The 19664-nt window shown below is 39.5% G+C and overlaps 1 protein-coding gene across 3 annotated transcripts in view; it reads left to right on the top strand.

Annotated features, from left to right (window-relative positions):
- The window catches only part of WNT7B (Wnt family member 7B), a 93454-nt gene that overhangs the window by 53345 nt on the left and 20445 nt on the right, over positions 1-19664 (top strand). The window lies entirely within an intron of this gene.

Raw genomic sequence — 19664 nt, 5'->3', positions numbered from 1 at the left:
CATCTGTGCAAAGAGGTGTTGACTCACCTGGTCATGTGGTGCTTTGGTTGTTAGTGGTGGTCAAGGCTTCAGGGTTTTTTTCTGACACCCTTGTGAAATGAACGCCAGAAACTGAGGTATGTTTGGGTCAATAAGGGAACAAAATATTTTTTGAAAGAACATCCAAATTTGAGAGTCTGGATGAGGTCTGGGTGCTTTAAGGCCACAGTGGTTCAGTAAAGTGTTGCAAGGGAAAAATCTGTTGGCATTGGGAAATTGACTTACATTTGTAGTGGATCTGTCATACTCTGAGCTTTACATTACATTCTCAAGGCATCATATTCAGGAATTAACCGAACTTTTGACTCCTACCTTAAAATTTAAATGAACCAGAAAAAAATCTAGTCACTTGTCTTGACTGTTAGAAGCATGGTCTGGTCCTCCTTGGGTGGTGTTATTTTTGCTTGCTTTCGGTTGACAACCAGAATTATGTTCCTGTCAGAAAATATACATCTGCCAAGCATTCTGTACTTCTTTGTGCTCTGTTTTCATCTGCCAAAGCTTGCAGACATGCTCTGACCTTAGATAAGCGAGTTGTCTTACCTTCTGTGAGGTCCCTTATGGCCTGAGAAGAACCACTTTGGAGGGTTGTACCAGAGTTGGTGTCATCACAAAGCTATTCAGTGAAAAGGCTTTCATCACTTCTGCTCTCCTCTTCAAGCTGAGAATCATCTGCACCACTGTGCTCATGGGTAACAATCCTCTTCACCAGAGAGACTCCTTTCATCCCCAAAACTTTGCAAGTGAGTGCAGTTCAAATGCCTAAAGAGGACAAGTTGTAGTTGTGCTTTAATTCTCAATGTTTCTGCACAAAGTGAGAGCTACAAGGAACAGAAATTATTTGTCATTAGGATGGACCAGCTATCAGACTGGTCAGACTATACAAAGTTTGAAGGAAACAGGGTTTCTTGAGCCAGTATTCAAGCCATGTTTGCCAAAATATTTACCAGGTTCTTGACCTCTTCACTGAACCTGGGTGGTTTCTTGCAAGTCTGAAATGACTGATGTGGAATTTGGTGGGTTATTTTATGGGTTAACCCAAACACAGATGAAACTTGGCTGTTGCAGCTGAGTTCTGCTTTGACATTTGTTGGGTGTGAAACCACAGAGACTCTAACAGTTGCAGAAGGTTTACACGACCCCTTCCAGCCGAGCCAGATGAGTTCCTTGCAGGTCTATAAAGGATCTCATAATCCACAAGTCTTTATTTTTTTATTACTGCAGTAGCACCCAGAGATGATGCGGTCAGTACCTAGGAAAATGATAGGGTTAGGAAGTAGTGTTATTACACTAGAAACGGGGAAAAAGGTAAAAAATGGTCAATTATTTAAAAACCCAACTACTTAAAAGATACAAGGTACTCCTAAGCATAAATATTCATATGTGTAACAAAACACACCCTTGTCTGATGCAGAAACACATTTGGTTCTGCCTGAACACACTGGAGAAATGACTAAAACTAAAAAAAAGACAGGCATGTTTTTCACTTCACCCCAAAGGAAAACTTTGTCCCAGAACCCCTTGGGGAGATGAACACTGAAGGTGAGTTATTCAGGTCTCAGGGTGGGGAGGGAAAGTAAGCAGTGATAACATATTAATTACTCTCTTGCTGCATGGGAAGGAGAGGACCTATGCTTTAGCCACTGACCAAGACTCTACCACTACACTGACAAGTACAGATTTACGGTTGTTCTAACTTCGATTTTGATGCAACACTCCCCCTTCAAGATTCAAAGCAAACACTCAGACTCACCCAACATGAGGTTTCTCCAACAGATTGTTGCTACCATCACCTCTTGGGTGCCTTTATGTTCTAGCTGTGCATGTCTTCCACCCACCACCAAGCCAGAAGTCATGACACAGGAACATGTGTCCCCCCTTGTAATTTCCAGGGATCCTATTGTGCCAGGACTAGTCCTCAGTTTAGTAGCTAAGCTCTAAGATGGTTCAGTGAGGAGTTATTTATTCAAAGAGGTACTTCAGTGAATGAGGGCTGCATCACCAATACTGTATATGTAATCTGTATTAAAAACAATTGAAATAGTCCAGAGGATGGAATAACAGTTGTAGAAATGATGGGGCATTCACGTTGGTGTGAAAGATTTATAGCAGCCAGAGATAAAAGTGACAGAGAAATCTAAATTACTAGCATGAACAAAGGCTGTAGCATGGGATGAATTAGCCAAGCAATGTGTGTGCATAGCTTATTTTGATATATTTATAGCTGGGAACTCTTCCATAGTCATGTCATCCCCAAAGAAAGTCAGTCCTACACTTACTTTACTCATGCTGTCCTTGTACATACTTGTATTTGTCACCTTCCTGAGCTCATCCCTAGTTTTCATGCCAACTTCTCACATAATCTTCTGTACTCTCCACTCATTCTTCTTGCTTTAAGTCTCTTTAAAGATTGCCTCCCAAACAAATTGATTCAAAAATAAATATTAAAACTTTTAAAACTAATACAAAAATATATATCAAATGTTATTACTAGTAATCACTGTTGAAAAGATAATTGCCCTTCTAACATTCTGATCTGGATGAATAAAGCCTCTGGTCCTATCAGGTTGTTGATACAACACAGCTCCAGCACTAGGTCTCTATTCCCCCAAATGATGGGCAGAACAATTTGTCACACACTTCTAAAAGCTGCAGATCATTAATAGCATTGGAAACAAAGAACTCCACCCCCAAAAAGAAAGCAGTGCAGGCTCTGTAGTATGAAGCCTTAATCAATAACAATACTGTTGTTCTTTGACAGTGGATTATTCTGGCTAATAATTTGTGCATTGACCTTTTCCACTGAAATCCTTTAAACTGAAGTGCTTATGAACAGGCAAAACTCTTACCAGTGCTAAATCCAGGGCAAAACTGAGCTCTTTTGGTGTTTTGGAAAGTAGTATCTGTCAAGATATCCAAAGTGATCCTTACCTGTCTTTCTCAGACTTATGATGTGGAAAATGATAATGATTTAGCAATATTTGGCTGTGTCACTGGAGCAGTGATTTGGCAAATCATTAAACTGGACACCTGACAGGGAAATACTAACAAGTAGGCCAAACCCAAGGGAGTTCTGAAGTTGGGCTTTTTTTTTTTTTAATGTCTTACCCTTTGTTTTGATCTGTAGTTTCCTGGTGTGTTGAAAGGATGCATCTGAAGGGAAGTTACAGCTCAGCTTGCTAGGGAAGGATTAGGAGAAGAACACGTTAAGAATTTTCCTATCTCTTCCCATTCACTCAACATTTGATCCACTCTCCAGGCAGAAAGGGGGGGTGATAGGAGAAAAACCCTACAGTTTTAGAGACAAACAAAATCTGTGCATGGATTTTATTAACCCCCAGGTGAAGAAGACTTTTAGCAAACACAATCAGAACATAAACTTCAATGTCAGAGTTCTCTACAAGCATGCACTTGTACATATGCACACATAAACCAGGGAGAGGATGGATAATTCCAAACAGAAGACTGGGAAATGCAGGGGGACATCTTCTGAGGGAGAGAAATACTCTCACTGAAGGAGAGAGATACTCATAAACAACAGTTTATTCTGTACTGGAAACAGATAACATTGTCAGTCCACTCTCGATCCCAAGTTTCAACTGCAGGCCTGAAAAAACATGGGAATTGGGCATGAAGAATATCTAAGTGATGGAGTCATGGAGAAGTGGTTGGCATCTTATCATACATGCTGAGGGGTTGTCAGCCAGTAAATTATTCTTGGTTCAGGCCATATATAGGCTTAATTAAATTTGGATTCCACTGGATTTGAATCCAGTAATTTTTATTCTGGGCTATGATGATGGTTTAACCGAGATGCCAAATGTTCATAAAAACTTCCTACCAAAAATGGGAGGAGTAGAGAGGCGCATTATTCTCCAAAAATGGATATTTAGGTCCAAGAAGATGGATTAATCTAGCACAGTAGTGTCTAGTGTGGTATGAATTGGCCAACTTGGAAATCTGGGCTTTCAGTGTGAGCAGAAAACTTCCAATACATGAAGACAGGCGGCATTCTTAGGAATGCTTTACAACCATAGTTGTGCTTTAGTGCTATCAGCAAGTCAATAAAGGGAACCATAAATGAATCCAGACAGTTTGCTAAAGTAAGTACATTTCTAGCTCACTTTTTGCCTTTATTTATTCCTGCCATTTCTTTCTCTGCTACTTTATGTTCTCATTTTCAATTTTTTAAAATCAATTTATGTTGTTTGTTATATGTTTGTTAAGGCTCAGTGATATTCATATATCAGGTTGACTGTATGTTTATTATTCTAACATCTGTGTATTTATTATGGGAAAATCTATCTTTACGAACTTGCACTATATCCAATAAAAACAATATGAGGAAAAACCCGAATTGTACAGCTGGAAACAATTTGGAGGGAGAAAATTAGTTGGAATTAGATTATTTTAAATATGATACAGAGCAGGGTACACACTTCACTGACAGAAAGGCAGTAATTATCTTTGTCATAGCAGTAGGTGCTATGATTGGTTTAGGCATTTGTCAGCTATGGGGAACCTCAATTGCACAGTGGCTTTTTGGACCTAATGTGGAAAAATTTGGGGTTTTTTGTTGTTGTCGTGTAGCATGGGCCCAGACAACAATGTCCTTTGAGCTTTCAAGCAACTGAGCAGAAAAAGATTTGTTTTCAGTAATTTGAACTGGATTTCTCTGTTGGTGCTAGAATATAGTGAAAAACCTTCCAGTGTGAGGGGTGGCTTCTCAGGACGTGGCATCAGCTTTCAGCTCCTAGTACAGCAGGCAGTCAGGGATTCCAGGAGAGAGGTGCACAGGATGCATTCAATTGGCTGCAATCTGTACTAAGGATGTGTGCAGCTCCAGAAGATGATGGAGGATCAATACAGACGGTGTCTTTATTGCTCATGTAGCCAACTTGGAGTGCCTGCTGATGTCCATTTCCCAAGATGCCATGTGGAGTCATTGCATTTGCACGTTTGATTTAGTTAAAGTATGAATACCATGGCAAAATTTAATGATCTGTGACTTAAGCAAGCATAACTCTTAGTAGAAGCACAGTGGTGCATAACAAGGTATATATTTCTTGGTTATTTGGACAGGGAGAGTTTTTTCATTATTAGCTTGAATAAAAAAAAACCCCAAAAACAAGACATGTATTATGAACCTCCAGCTAGGTAAGTGGCTGGCAGGTAGAGGCAGGCACTGAGGTAAAAGAGGTAAAACCTCCAAAATCTGTGGACTTCTTCCACGTGCTCATCTTGCAGGAAGCATTTACCACTGTTCAAACAGTCATTGCAAAGCCTTCTCTTAAAACGTCTCAAACAGCACCTTTATTTTCACAACTGGCATGCTGTTGCTGGAAGGAGAAACTAAAATATGTTTAACCTTTAAAATGTCCAGTCTATTTGTCCTCAATTATTAGCTATATATTACTGCAGAAGGACTCTGGTGTGTCAGTGTCTATCCCACAAGTTGCCTTACAGAGGCAAAGCTGAGCTGTTCCATCCAAAGCCCTGCATGCTGGTCTGAGTTATGCTGCAGGCAGTGAGAAAAGTCCTCAAAGGCAGGCTGCCTTAGCAGAACAGTTTCCTCAGTGCACTTCATCTCAGTTGGAAGCTAAACACTGGAGAAAAGGTGTGATAATGTAGCAATTACAAGGCAAAGTATGTGAGAGGGCATTTCAGTTTGCATTATCATCTTTGGGGGAAATTGAGGAGCTGATTCAAATGGTTCATACTTTCTTGCTGTAGAAGGGTGGATAAGCTTTCTACTATCACAAGTAACAAAGTAAGACAGTAACCCAAACCAGAATAGGAAAATAAACCCTCCCAGCTGGAGAAAGCTGAGGTTGTGAAGGAGCAGTAAAAAAAGTTATGAAACCACTAAGGTGCTAAGAATTTGTATTTTTTTAACTGGGGAGACAGGCTATTGTGGGAGTGTAGGTTCAGACTCTTAATGTCTGTCACGTGGATGTTTTTAGAAGAAGAAAAATATATTTTTATACTGAGAAAGTAGTGTTTTGAAGAAACATCCTATTTTGACAGGATGGAGGATTCCCAGCTTGGTGAATCCATTTGAACATTTGTGGGTGATAATTTCTCTGTGCTTTAAAAATTTCTTAGATGCAAGAACCTCAAAATGATTCAGGGAAGACTTAGTAATGTTTTCAAAATACATTGTAAATCATAGAGGAAAAGACAAACTTAAATGGACAGTACCATTTGTAAATTATGGGTTGACCGAAATAAATATTGTTTTACTTTACTAGAAAAACTGTCAGTTTGCTACATTAATTTTATAATATTTATTTTTTTGTCTTCCTATAAAAGAAATAAAAGCATATATTGTATGCAGCATATAATAATTTCCAGCCACGAAGAGACAGATTTTTATATATCTCGATTTATCTTCTCCTTGTCTTCCTTGTCTTTTTGTAAGGTTTTACTGTTTAGTTCAAGTATAGCTCAATTGTGTTTTTCTTCCCTCAAGGGTCATGAGTGTGAAGAATATTAAAAATTCTCTTAAATTAAAATGTTCTTGTTGCCATTTAAATATTACTTATTTGGCAGCAAATTTTCTGTAAAAGGCAGATATCATTATTCCAAACACAGTATTAATATGGTAATACAATTACTTGGTGAGCTGTGTGTGGATTGCAGCTGGATGAGGAATGGTGGTTATTGATCTGAATGAATTCTGGAATTTCCATTTTAAAGAAAGGGCTTCTGTTTCATTCCATTTCATATAAAAGTGAAGATTTTCTTGGAACTGGTGCTTTTCTGTAGACATTTTCAAATCTAAATACACTGACATACCTGACTGTGAGCAATTCCATTTTTGTTGTCAGAGCACTTAATTTTAAATTTGTTCCATGCATTGATGTAAATTAATGCCAAGAACTGTAACTTGGGAGACTCAAGTCTCTGGATTTCCTGAACTCTGCTCTCACGTGCTTCCATGGGTATTCTGGGACCCAAGGTCCCATAACACTGCACAGCTTGGTAGGAAACATCATATAGCACAACACACTGTCTTCCTGTGACCCTAAACCTCAGATCTCCTGAAAAACCAATGGACTGACATGGGGATGGGGTTTAAAACATAATTTCCATGGTTCACTAACAAAACAAAATGGATGGTTTTTACTGTATGGAATTGCTCCATTAAAGTATCAGTATAGAAAAGCAATATTTTGTGGGGAGAAGAGTGGGTATTCATAAGTTTTGGCATTTGATCATCCTACTGTGTACTTAGGTGTAGTGAAAAGGAAACAGGAACATGTGATGGGGCCTTGGGTCTGTGATGATCGTTTCCTGCTCAGCACTGGCAAGAAAAAAAAAGTCCCCCTTTTCTCTTTTAGCTTTGTCTGTAGCTATCCAGGGTAACATTTTCCATATTACTTTTCTGGTTTCCCTTGGGATGAGTCAGTCAGAGTTCCTCTGGAAAAGATAGTGTGCAAATTCTAGGCTATGGTTTTGCTGAACACTGTACCAAAGCTTGGACACAGGGCTAACTTTGCATAGCAGCTTTAAGCTTGGCATTTCCTTACTTCCGAGTGCCTCCAAGGAACATTATTGTTCATTTAATGTCATTTTTATCACTTTTAAATAAAATTTCTGAGTACAAATGTTCCATAGCACACTGACTCATTAGTTATTTCATCATCCCAGTCCTATTGGTCAATGACTTACAATGTAATGCATGCTTAAACCTGGAAGGCAAATGACATTAAAAGTCAGATAAAGTGGGACTCAGCTTAATCAAAAGGGATGGGGGCCAAGTTCTTGTCCTGTTGCTGTCAGTAGAAATTTTGCCAGATTTCTGGTTTCACCAGAACCACTAAAAAGTCTCCTGGCTTTTGGTTATGAGCAGAAGTTTGAAAGTGAAGCTGAATTTCATTGAGTGAGTGGGCTAAAACCCAATTAGTTAAATGGCAGTCAACCATACAACATTTGACTTTTTGAGTACAGACCAACTTTGCAAACAAGCAGGTGCTGCCAAACCCTGCCACTGCAGGGGAAGTTCTTTATGGAGGGTGACAGGGAGTGCAGGACAGCACCTGCTGGTGTGTGATCCAATAATAACTTAGGGTTCTAATGACTTTGGACATTCCCTGAGCTTTACTACTGCAGTTAAGTGTGTTGTCAAAATCTCTTCCCTAGAATTACAGATGATAGGTTTGGTCATCTAGTCCAACCTCTACATCAAGCAAGACAGGCTAAACATAACATTAGACTTTGGAGTTACATGTGTAGCAGCATCCCTCCCTTTCCTCCTCTGTTCTTAGGGGTAGGTTCTGTTTGGTAAACTATTTAAATTGAAAAGCTTGAAATGCAGAGAAAAGCATGTACGAACATTACAAAACCCACAGCATTTATCTGCACATTTTGCTTTGCAAACAAGTATTTTAGCATTCAGGATTAGATCACTGATCCATGCAGTTTGCCATCGTGCCTCCAGTCACGAGTAATTTCTTTTCCTAACAAAGTGGCTGGTGTATTGCAAAATATTACATCTGACAAATACCTCATTTTCTAATTGACAAATTTTCCTTTGTGCATATCGTATCATCAACCTTTTGGCATTGGATTAAATTGTGCATGACTGTAGTTTATTTCTTACTGATGTTCATACTATGAAGTATAGTATTATTATTACTGATAGAAAAGGAAAATTAAAAAAAAAAATAGAGCAAGCAAGCAAGAGGACTCTATAATCTATTATTTGGAGGCTTGAAAAAGTGAATCTAGCATTGTAGTACATTGACTACAATGACTACAAAGGTAGTCATTCTCTCAGGATTCAAACTGGCCACTGACCTCAGCTGTGCTTTTTTACATGCTTAACTTTAAACCTTCCATTGTAAATGCTATTAAAGAGGCTTTGAAAGTGTTTAATTTTAAAGGCAGAACCAAGTGGTTTGCAGAATATGGAAGTCATAGTGAAAGCCAACATGCAAGATCAAGCCAACGATGGGTCCTTCTGCCCATTCCAGATCCACTTGGAGCGGATCTAGGAGACTGCTTTTAGCCACAAGTGTAATTTCTTGCTATCTGTAATGCTCTCTCCACTGCAGAGGTTCAACCTTCAACTCTGGGGTTGCGTGAGAAGGATGATTCCTGAGACTTAGCCAGTGTCACTTAAATGGGCTTGAATTACTGAGGAGTCTTTTTGGTTTGCTCTCACCCCAGGCAGCTCACTGGTGCACTGGGGGAAGGCACTGCCATCTCTAGATAGAAGCTCAACAGACACCCACAGAGCTGCAGTAGACTTTACTGCTTTATTCAGGTTGCTAAAACAAAAAAAATTACTCATGGATTGTGACTTATTTTTACATGTTCACTCATTTCTTTACCAAAATGTGGAAACTCATTTTCTGTCTGATTCAGCCTCCAGCCATCTTGTTCAGAAGAGATCTCCATTGTAAGTCCCATCAGACATGGTCAGTGCAACCTTGTAGTTCCTGAGGGGAATGGCACAAGAGGTAGAAGTGGTTTCTCTCTGCTGCTGATTTAAAGGGTTTCAGACAAAGGAAGAAAAATGAGGAGCCCCTTCCTCACTTCTTTCCTTTGTCCCAGTTTCACATCACACAGCTCCAGGCATTTGCTTGAGATGGCTGAGATAGGAACTTAGTCAGGCTGTATTCCTTGTATGGTCAAAGAACAGGGAGAAATGCTTCCAGAGGGTGATTTGGATCTTAATTTGACTGCACAATGGTCCCTATTGCCTACCCTGGGAGATTAGACTCTCTTAATACCTAATTTCTCTTTATGTCTGAAATTTTTCTATCTTTATGTATGTAGCTTCTCAGGGGTGCATTTGGTCCTCTGGTAAAATCCTACCTGCTTGCCCTACACAGCAGACATGGAAACATGATCCCTACTTAAAGTCCTACCAACTCTTAGTACTCAACCACCCGTAGTACCTGCAAAAGTTGTCTTAGCTAAGGACTTTTAGACAGATAATGACAAAACCCAAAAATAAATGCTGCAACCACAGGCTCCACCACTGCTCTTTGGAAATTTAAGAAGTGGGAGTCCAAAATTACCACCAGATGGTGCACCTATTTAGCAAGTGACAGAGACATGTTACACAAAAAATGAAAGCCACAGCCTCCAGCAACCCACCAAGTAGCTTCCCCTGCTCTTTACTTTCAGCTGTGATATAAATTGAATGTGTTTGAAACATGGACCTGCTGGTCGTCCTATCCTGTTACATTTAATATGGAGTATGTTTTCAATCTTTGTGATGGAAGCCTTTCAACTCCCCGGCCAGGGAGATGAGGGAGTGGGAAAGAGTGAAGCAGACCTATAAATTCATGTGAAGGAAGAAGGGAAGAAAAACGGATGGACCAGAAGCAGGAAAAAATGATAGCGGTGAAGGGCAATGACAGGATCCAAAATCAGAAGTGGCCAGCACAGAACACCTATGCATTGCTGTTTTAAGTTGAGGCAGTTCTGGCTATCAATGGTGGGTACCTGTCAGTGCATTTCTGAAGGATAATTTTGATGTCTATAGTTTGGAAATTTGCTAATGCCACTGTCTCAGGGAGAATGAGACAGGGTATTTAATCAAGTGCATGGCAAAGGTGGTGAACTTTCCTAAACCATCTGGTGGGTTTTATTCTCTGGCTGCTTCTTGCTCCTAAGCATTTGAGTCCTCCACACTCAGAAGGATTAGCACAAATCAACAAGCATGTATTTACTGCCATATTTGTCACAATGACAAAAGACCATGTGATTCTTTCAACTAGATTTTCTGGACATCAATATATTATCATGTGCAGCACATAAACAGGTACTATTTCCAATCCTTGCTTTAAAGAAAATTCTAAAGTAATAACTATGTTCCTGGAAATCCTATTTCATGAACATCACAAAACTTAAGCAGAAGAAAATATTGTGTCTCATTCCTTTGCTTAGATGAGTCTTCTGCTTTCTGTTGTTATGGTGTGTTTAAAATGATGCCACAAATAGAATGTAGCATATTGCTAAGAATGATTAATTAGAAAGATTGTTCACCAGTGAAAATGAACTGAAAATTTCCTGAGTGAAAACATTTGAATATTCTTTAACTTGAAAAGTATTCATGCAGAATGGATAAAATAATTTTTCATTCTCTTTATCTAAGCTGAGAGGAAGGCATGATGTTGAAAAGCTCAGTACCATTTCCTCCCTATCCTTTTTCACATACCGGTGTCTCCTAGTTCAATGTAAGAACAATCATTTTATGGTGAAAGTGTGGACCTGGAGATAATGGATTTGTTCTCTTCTCCAAACTGTGCCTTTTCTTGTGACCTTGAGCAAGTCACTTCATACCTCACTCTCTGGAAAGTAAAGATGATTAATTTCAATGAGGAACTGAAATGGCTGGGGACTAACCTCCACTTAAACTTTTGGGATGTATCCTTAAACAAAACTGGTTGCTGTTAAAGTCTTACTCAAAGAGGAAAGAAAAAGGAAAAGAAAGAAATGTCGTGGAGGAATCTGGTCTTCCAAAAAAGTGAGTCCAGGCCTGAAAAAAAACATAGTGAAAAATCTCAGTAGAAGAGGCCTAGTAGGATTATTAGCTTGGTTTGCAGAAGAAGGAAGTTTGTAAACCTTAGGTAATTGTCCAGTCAAATTTCACAAAGTGAAAATACTGAACTGATGTTTGGTACTTATATATAACATAACAGGGAGAGAATAAAGCCCACAGGGAGAGTAAATTCAGGTTACTTATTGACTGTGTGCTGTGGTTGTCTGTGTAAATCTTCCCATCTGAGTTCCCTCTTTTTCTACTACTGGTGCACTGTGATATCCTGACACCAGAGATGGGGCATTAACACTTTTTCCCTTTTTCCCTTTCAGTTTCTCCTTGCTGTCTCCCGTTTTTGTTCACTTCAGCAGTTCAGTAATGCTGAAACCAAGTTCCCTCCCCTTTTGTTTGCTTTTCCCTTGTCCACTGATCAACCATGTTGATTATTGCACTGTAGTATTAACTATAACATAAACAGAAGCTCTGAGCAGGAGATTTAGCTAGGTTTTCCCTGCCCTCTTATGCAACTGAAGCAGCACTCCCTTCTTGTTTGTTTTCAGGGATTAGTGGCAATATTCCACATACTGCTAGCATAATGAAGCATAGCCTTCACTCAGAGAACGCAAGACATTGTGTTTTGAGAGACCCTGGACTACTGCGCTGGAAGGGATGGGTATAGAAAATTTGAAAAGGTGGCAGCCTACCCTCAGAGCTGAGTGGCAGGAAGATTGCTGGTGGGGTTTTGCACATCATGAAAGCATTTTCATGAATACTGCCTTCTTCTTCAAGTTGGATTCAAAGTGTCTGCATGGAATATCTCATACAGCAGCATGTGCATGCTGTCAGTTTGTGTTAACCAGAAGAACATGACATCATGTGATAGACAAAAACACTACTTGGTACCATATAGCCTAATCCAAAACTTTTCACGTGAAACATTTGATTTGGTTTGGTTTGAAGACATTTGCCTTTCTAACTGGTCTGTTTTAATTAGAGCTCAACCTGAACCACAAACGATAGATTTGAACTTTCCCAGAGTTCAGCGGTGTTCAGATCTGGCTTTTGGTTTGGCCCATCATAAAGACAGGGGTCAGCTCCAAAGTTCAGATCTGGAAATGAGCTGCTGGAAAGTGGGGGGCTGGAAAGATTATCTAGTGAGACCCATATCTTGCTTTAATGGGGGATTTGCAGCAGAGACACTTGCTAGTGGCTTTTAGAAGCAATTTTACATAAGCAGCATCTCAAAGACTGGTATTAATATCAAATTATCTATTGAAATACTCATGTACAGCAGAAAGGGCCATGTTCCTCCTTTCCTGGTCATAAAACCTGGATCCTGGTCTGAAGCTGGTGTGCCTTGAAAACCTAGAATTTTTTTCTTCTTGTCTTTGTTTAAAACTCATAAAACCCTTTCTAGGGTATAGTGCTTAAAGACAGTAGACTATGGGCTAGAAATTTGATCTTTTTATTCTTATAAAATTAAATTTTTTTAGCAGGTAACCTACAGGGTTGTTATTACATCTGCCATTTGTCAATCTCTTGCAGGTTTGGATCACCATTTTAGGGTGAGCTCTCTCAATCCGTGGCAAGACACAAGCTTAACACAACACAAATAATGAATAGCAACCGCTTGTCTGCTAGATTAGATAACTTTACCCAGTGGGGTTAGCTGGACAGGCTCAGATTAAGCACTGATTCAGTATTTCTCATGAATCCTGAGAAGATTCAGATAACCCTTCCTTGTTTATGTGAATCTTGTCAATTCCCAACTCTTGTCAGAACCAGAAACTTTAGAGCTGAAAAAAACCAGACTTTGCTCTTGTGATGCTTCCAAATTCGTTTTGCAAACCAGAGAGGTTTGGATCAGAATCTAAACTTTGTGTATTTATCCAAACTTCTTTGAGCTCTTTACTCTTTTAAATCTCTTTCATATGTGTGATTTGTGTTGTGTCTTACTCCCTGGGGTTACAAAAGTGACTGCCAGGCAAGGACCTTTTAAACTCCAAGAAGGGTGGACATCATTACTTGACCCTGTCTCTCCTCCCAGCAAGATGTACAGGCAAGTCAGCTGTATCAGAAAGGTGAATGCAGCCACACAAGCAGTGTAAAAGAACATTTGGAAAATATTTAAGCACATTTGGAAGCAAGTCTCGACCCAGCCTTTCCACCAGAACTTTCTCATTTGCTCTCCACAGCCTCTGAGCTTGGGGAGAGGACTGCAGTGACTTGCAGGGTTACTGCCCAGCCCATCTGCTGCAGCCCAGGAGTTGTGACCTCTGAGCAGAATTAGCAAAGCACAGGCACATGCCAGGGGTCTGCCAGCCCAGCCCCTCTGCTGCAGCCACCAGGGAAGGGCTGGGTGGGATGGGCTAAAGCCAGGGAGGCACATCTGCTGCCGTGGGAGACATCCAGAGAGTGAGAACATCCTAAACAGCCACATAAGACTCACTGTTGTCTCCCCTCCCAAACTCTGCCTTGCCAAGAATACACCAAACACATGGAAGCACCCACACGTACAGGATGGGTCACCTGTGACAGTGCAAGTGACTTGCTTGTGGAATTTGACTTACTGAGTTGGTCCTCTAAGGTATCCTGCCAGGCATAAGAAACCGTGCCAGAAATTTTATGTGAGCTACAGATTTGTAGGACAACCTTCATATAGAATTATCCTCCAGGAGACAATCCAACAGCAATTTCTAGGAGATGCAGCAGAAACCTCTCTGCTGTGTTCCTGTGAAGAATTTTTACAAAAGACAGCATTCTGGTATACTATTTGACACAAATTATTTTTCCTTCTTTTGGTCAAATATTTATATTTATGCACTGTTTTGTCTATGCTTATGCACTTTTTAAGAAGGCGGCCACCTTGAAGAGCAGACTCACCAGAAAAGAAAGCATAACAATCTCTGTGCCTGGAAATTGCTGTCCTAGGCACACAGGAACTGTTTCTCCATGACCAGAAGCCTGAAATGGTTTTCAGAGCTCTCAGTCCGGCTGTCACCCTTTCTCAGTTTGGACAGTATGCCCTCCATATTCAGTGCTCTTACCATGAAATGTTGTGTAGAGCAAGGTATTTCTGGAGGTCATTAATTCATAGTTATTTGACATAATTTGACATCTTGTGTTGCTGTTGCAGTCAAAACTAAAATGTCAGTGGTTATTCCATTTCATGATATTTGTCTGTATTTAGATTGGAAGTCTGAAAGATAATTTAAATATATATATATATTTATTAGACCCTTTCTAGGTCACATAGATACCTAGTGTATGTGATTCAGTTTAATAAAAGATACTACTGTTCTTCATAAATCTTACTTTAGAAATCTCATGACTAAGTAGAATTAGAACTTTATATAAACTCATCCTTATTCTGTACTTGATAGAACCAAGTTAAATGATGCTGAAAAACACAACCCTAGAAAAACACACTAGAAGAAGTGATATTATGTTCAGAATAATGTCTTTTTTCTAATCAGTGAAACCAACGCAGTCATCTCCTGGCTTTTCATGTGAAGAAATCTTTTTTCCCCAGTCAGAATATTTTAAGGGTGGGCTCTCCTTTTCTAAAACCACCATGTCCCCCCAGCAATTACACTCAGATGATTGCTGCCAGTATAGTTGGAAAGACTCATTGTGCAGGGAAATCTGGCTTAACTCTGATGGGATAAGTTTAGACTTGCCCTTTCTTTGCATTTTCTACCGCCAGTTTCGGGGCTTCCCCATGCAGCTTGATACCTTCTGGGAGCCTTGTTTTTTGGTTTCTAATTCTCTCAGTGCTTGGTGAGGCTGGATTTTTGTGCCAGCCACATGGAAAATTCTATGTGTAAGAACATCTAAAAGACAGGCTTTTAGAGCCAACACCCTGTTGCAGATTTAGCTCTAGGTGATTAGCTCTTTCCCTGTAGATGTAATTTATTTTGTATCCCATATACATTAGGACCTAGTCTGAAAGCAGTATCTCATACTTGCTAAATGTTCTGGGCTACACTTGCTCTGTATGTGTTTCCAAAAGGAGGTTTCTAGATTTATATATTTCTGTCTATCTATATCTATCTATCTATCTATCTATCTATCTATCTATCTATCTATCTATCTATCTATCTATCAATCTATCACATTTGTGTGGGCTAACATAATGAATGAGTACAAGAAAAAAGTCTATGCTGACAAACAAGATCCAGCTTGAAGCTGCACTTATCCCACTAGTAGTCAAGAAATATTGTCAATTCCAAACAGAGATGTGAAATCACTTGGTATGTCTCTGAAACGGAACGAATAAAACCTCAGCAATTCTTCTGGGTAGACACGTTAGTTATTTTTCAGTCAGTTATTTTTTCCAAATTAAAAGTAAAGGAAGGATATGGATTGATGTTAGGCAGGTATGGCATGTGAGGATGTGTGAAAGGAGTGGACTCCAACAGCCACGTCCTTCTCTGGCAGGCACTGGGATGCTGAGCATTGCTGTGTCAGATCCCTCTGTGTCTCTGGCAGTAGATGTCCAGTTCAATACTGTATTGAACAGTGGACGAGCACAGCAGAGGATTCCCAGTCCCAGGACAGCTACTCCTCTCTGAGAGGGCTCCTGTCCCACCGTGCAACTCCATGGATATTCTCCCTGGCTTGAATTTGTATTTCAGTTGTTGCTTGAGAAGACTGCAACTGAATTACTCCATTATCTCCTCACCAAAAGAATCCAACAAGAGGACAGCTTGTCCTTTTGCAGGTCCTTCTGTCCTCTGGATACATACCTTAACCTCCCTGTGCCCCTGTGAAGGAGAGTTAATGATATCTCTCTTCTCTTGCCCTCTACAGTTGAAAGATGTGTCTCCTTAAGACAAGGACTACCTCTCGCAGAAACAGATTTCTGTCTAACACAAATTTCATCCAAGTATCACTCAGGTATTTGTAATCCAATAATTCTGGAAAAGTGATACTGGCCCATTCATAGGCTCTGTACAGAACATTTAGGTAATATTCATTATTTGACTAAACCACCTCAGGAAGCAAGATCAGAAATTTCATCTGCAAAATAAACAGAAACCCATCCACAGACACTCTGGCATGCTCAGGTATAGAAGCTTGGTGCTTACAAAACCCCATAATTCAGTGGACCCTTTACAATGTGTTGTATTTAACATGTTCCTACAGCAAAGGACAGCTATGCACAGTGATTTACAGAAGAATAGAGACACGACCACTGCCCTTGGGGATTTGTTATCTGGGTTAGAAATGACATAATAGAGCAAGAGATGACTTAATGCAAATGGCAGTGCAGATTTATTTTTATAGAGGTGCTCTTCAACACAGTACAATTATGTCAGACCACTGAGATGATTTAAGTTAATTAAAATACTGCCCTGGAAAAAAATCTACTGAGAAGGTCTGATTCTGCATGGTAGTGGATTTTTAATGTTCATGAGTATAATAGAAGGAATGAGAAAGTATCTGTGAAATGGGGTTCACAGCAAAGCCAAATACAGTCAAAAAATCACAGATTAACTTAGATTGGTAGGATCCTACCTAGAGTGAATCCATTCTGAACTGATTCACTCATGGAATGCTCAAGCCTCTAAAATCTATGCACATGAAAATCTCAGTGATTATGGTAGCCACCTGCTCTGCTTTCATATTTCATTAAACAGAGCATGAAGTTGACTTGAAAGCAATTGTACTTTAAAAATGTCCTTTGTTTTCTTCTCAGGTTCAGAGTGGAGGTTTCTTTTTTGCTTGTTTTTTCTTCTGTTTTTTTTTATTATGTGGCAAGCATATTTTCTATTTCTTAAATCTGAGTGGACAATGTTTCCCTTGCTGAGCACCACACAGGTACCTCAGAAACCTTTAACAGGCCATATTACCAAAGCAAGGATACTCTCAAGAGCAAACCTAAAATAAAGATAAAAATGTGTGCCCACATAGTTAGAGATTTCCTTACCTTTTTCTCCTAAATATTGGACTTATTTTTCTCTGTGAAATGCCCTTTAATAGAGCGACTGTAATGCATTATCAAATCCTACCTAAGAACTTTGGTTAACAGGTTGAGGCAGTTGAATAGAAAAGAACAGAACAGAACAGAATAGAATAGGAATAGGAATAGGAATAGAATAGAATAGAATAGAATAGAATAGAATAGAATAGAATAGAATAGAATAGAATAGAATAGAATAGAATAGAATAGAATAGAATAGAATAGAATAGAATAGAATAGAATAGAATGGAATAGAATAGAATAGAATAGAATAGAATAGAATAGAATAGAATAGAATAGAATAGAATAGATAACACATCTGGTTCCTTACAGATGGATTTAATTTAAGGACATTGGTATACTTTAGAACACAGTTTCCCTGGGATGCCTTCAGGATTCCATACTTTCTGGCAAGGGGTGCAAAGAACTTTTTTGAACCTCAGCACACTGCAAGATGTCTCCAGCTGAGCTTTCACATACTATGACATACTAAACCTCTTGTCACTGTTGAAAAGAAAAGGCACCAAATATTCAGCAGGGAATCATTGAGTGCCCCAGTGGGACATCAGCAGGTCCAGCAGAGAACACAAGCAGGAGACAATCTCTCTGCTCCAGCTCTTGCTTCCCACATGCTACTTTGATAGTATTAGCAGCAGCATTGTGAAAACACAGCCGTCTGTGACACACACAGGCTCCTCTCAAAGGCACAGTGCATCTGGGAACTACCCCCTTGTGCTCCTCAAGCCATGCTCTTGTGCACTCTTTAAATGTGTGCTCAGCACTGTGCTCTGATTTGACAAAAACAAGCAGTGGTGCTTTGGGATCAAAACTCAATTTCACCATTTTCTGTAAGAATGGGATATAGTTTGCTTCTTAGGGCTGAGCTGGTTAGAAATATTTTTTATGGCAAATCTAGTTTTACAGCAGAGAACCCAAAACTTTCATATTTCTCTGGGCACTGCTAAACATCCTTTCAAAGATTACAGCAAACTCACTAACCTCACAGAAACTGTCCCAGAAAACTTCACCAAGGGACATGTTGCCAAAAGACAATCAAAAACACAACAGAATTATGCTCACTGGAGCAGAAATGCTGACTATTGTTTAAGATTGCCAGGACTTAACTGAATAAATTAGGGGGTAAATTAAGTATAAAATCCTCTAAATCCTTGGAAGACTCATTACAGAAATCGCTGTGGAAAGTAACACCAAGCGTTTAGAAAATAACCATGACATTCAAAAAATGTTTGAAAAAATGTGAAAAGGAGAGGCAGAGTAAGTATATCTTTTTAATAGACATGCTTCCGAAAGTATATACCAAGTGACAACAAGAAGCTACAGTAAGTCTAGTGTGAAATAATTCTTGCTCATGTACAGTCCATTCTAAAAGAAGATTTGACAAACCCACATGAGCAACAGAAAACAATCCAGTTGATAGAGCAGTTCTAAACTGATGCCCAAGATCCTGGCACCTCCAGTGATAAAAAGCTAGTGGGAGCCTGGAGATGAAAAATGCTGAATAAGAGAAGAATCTGTAAATAAACCATTATGTCATATCACTACACATACTTAACTTTGAGATCTGCAATTTTCTCTGTCCTGGCCACGTGTAATAGAAAATAGACACCACAGCCAGCCTAGGAAGAAGCTGCTGTAATCACTCCTGCTCTAGGTCTAGTTCAGCTAAACAGACCTATATGGATGAAAAAAAATTAAACAAGACTATTTTAATTAGACTGCAGTAGAAAATAAGGGGTTTAAGGAGGAAAAGTGAAATGAATGAATACTGTAAAGAGAACATTACTGAACATGACCATCAACAGGCTCCATCAGACTTGACCAGAAAGTCCTGCCAGTAAGATATTCAGCCAGTACATTGTTCATTGTTCAGGAGCTCTTCTGAGCATAGGTGCTACAAAGGATCCTTACAACCATGGATGGCTGTATTTACCTTTTTTGACAGAAGGCTACACAGAAATCGAAGAGTTGGCAGTATTTGTCAATGAGTGGATGTAGAACAAAGGCTGATCCACTACCCAGTGGAGTGGACCCCTGAGGAGAGTGCAAACCAAGGACAGTATCAAGGAAGCCAAGCACTTCTTGCCTCAGACTTCACTGAACAGGTGAATGGTGAGCAGATGGCTGTAAACTAATACCATC

This window comes from Pseudopodoces humilis, chromosome 5, assembly GCF_049639895.1.
Source record: "Pseudopodoces humilis isolate 2021_Gansu_Grassland_sample_001 chromosome 5, ASM4963989v1, whole genome shotgun sequence".
Taxonomy (NCBI): Eukaryota; Metazoa; Chordata; class Aves; order Passeriformes; family Paridae; genus Pseudopodoces; species Pseudopodoces humilis.
This window is presented reverse-complemented; position numbering and strand designations above follow the sequence as displayed.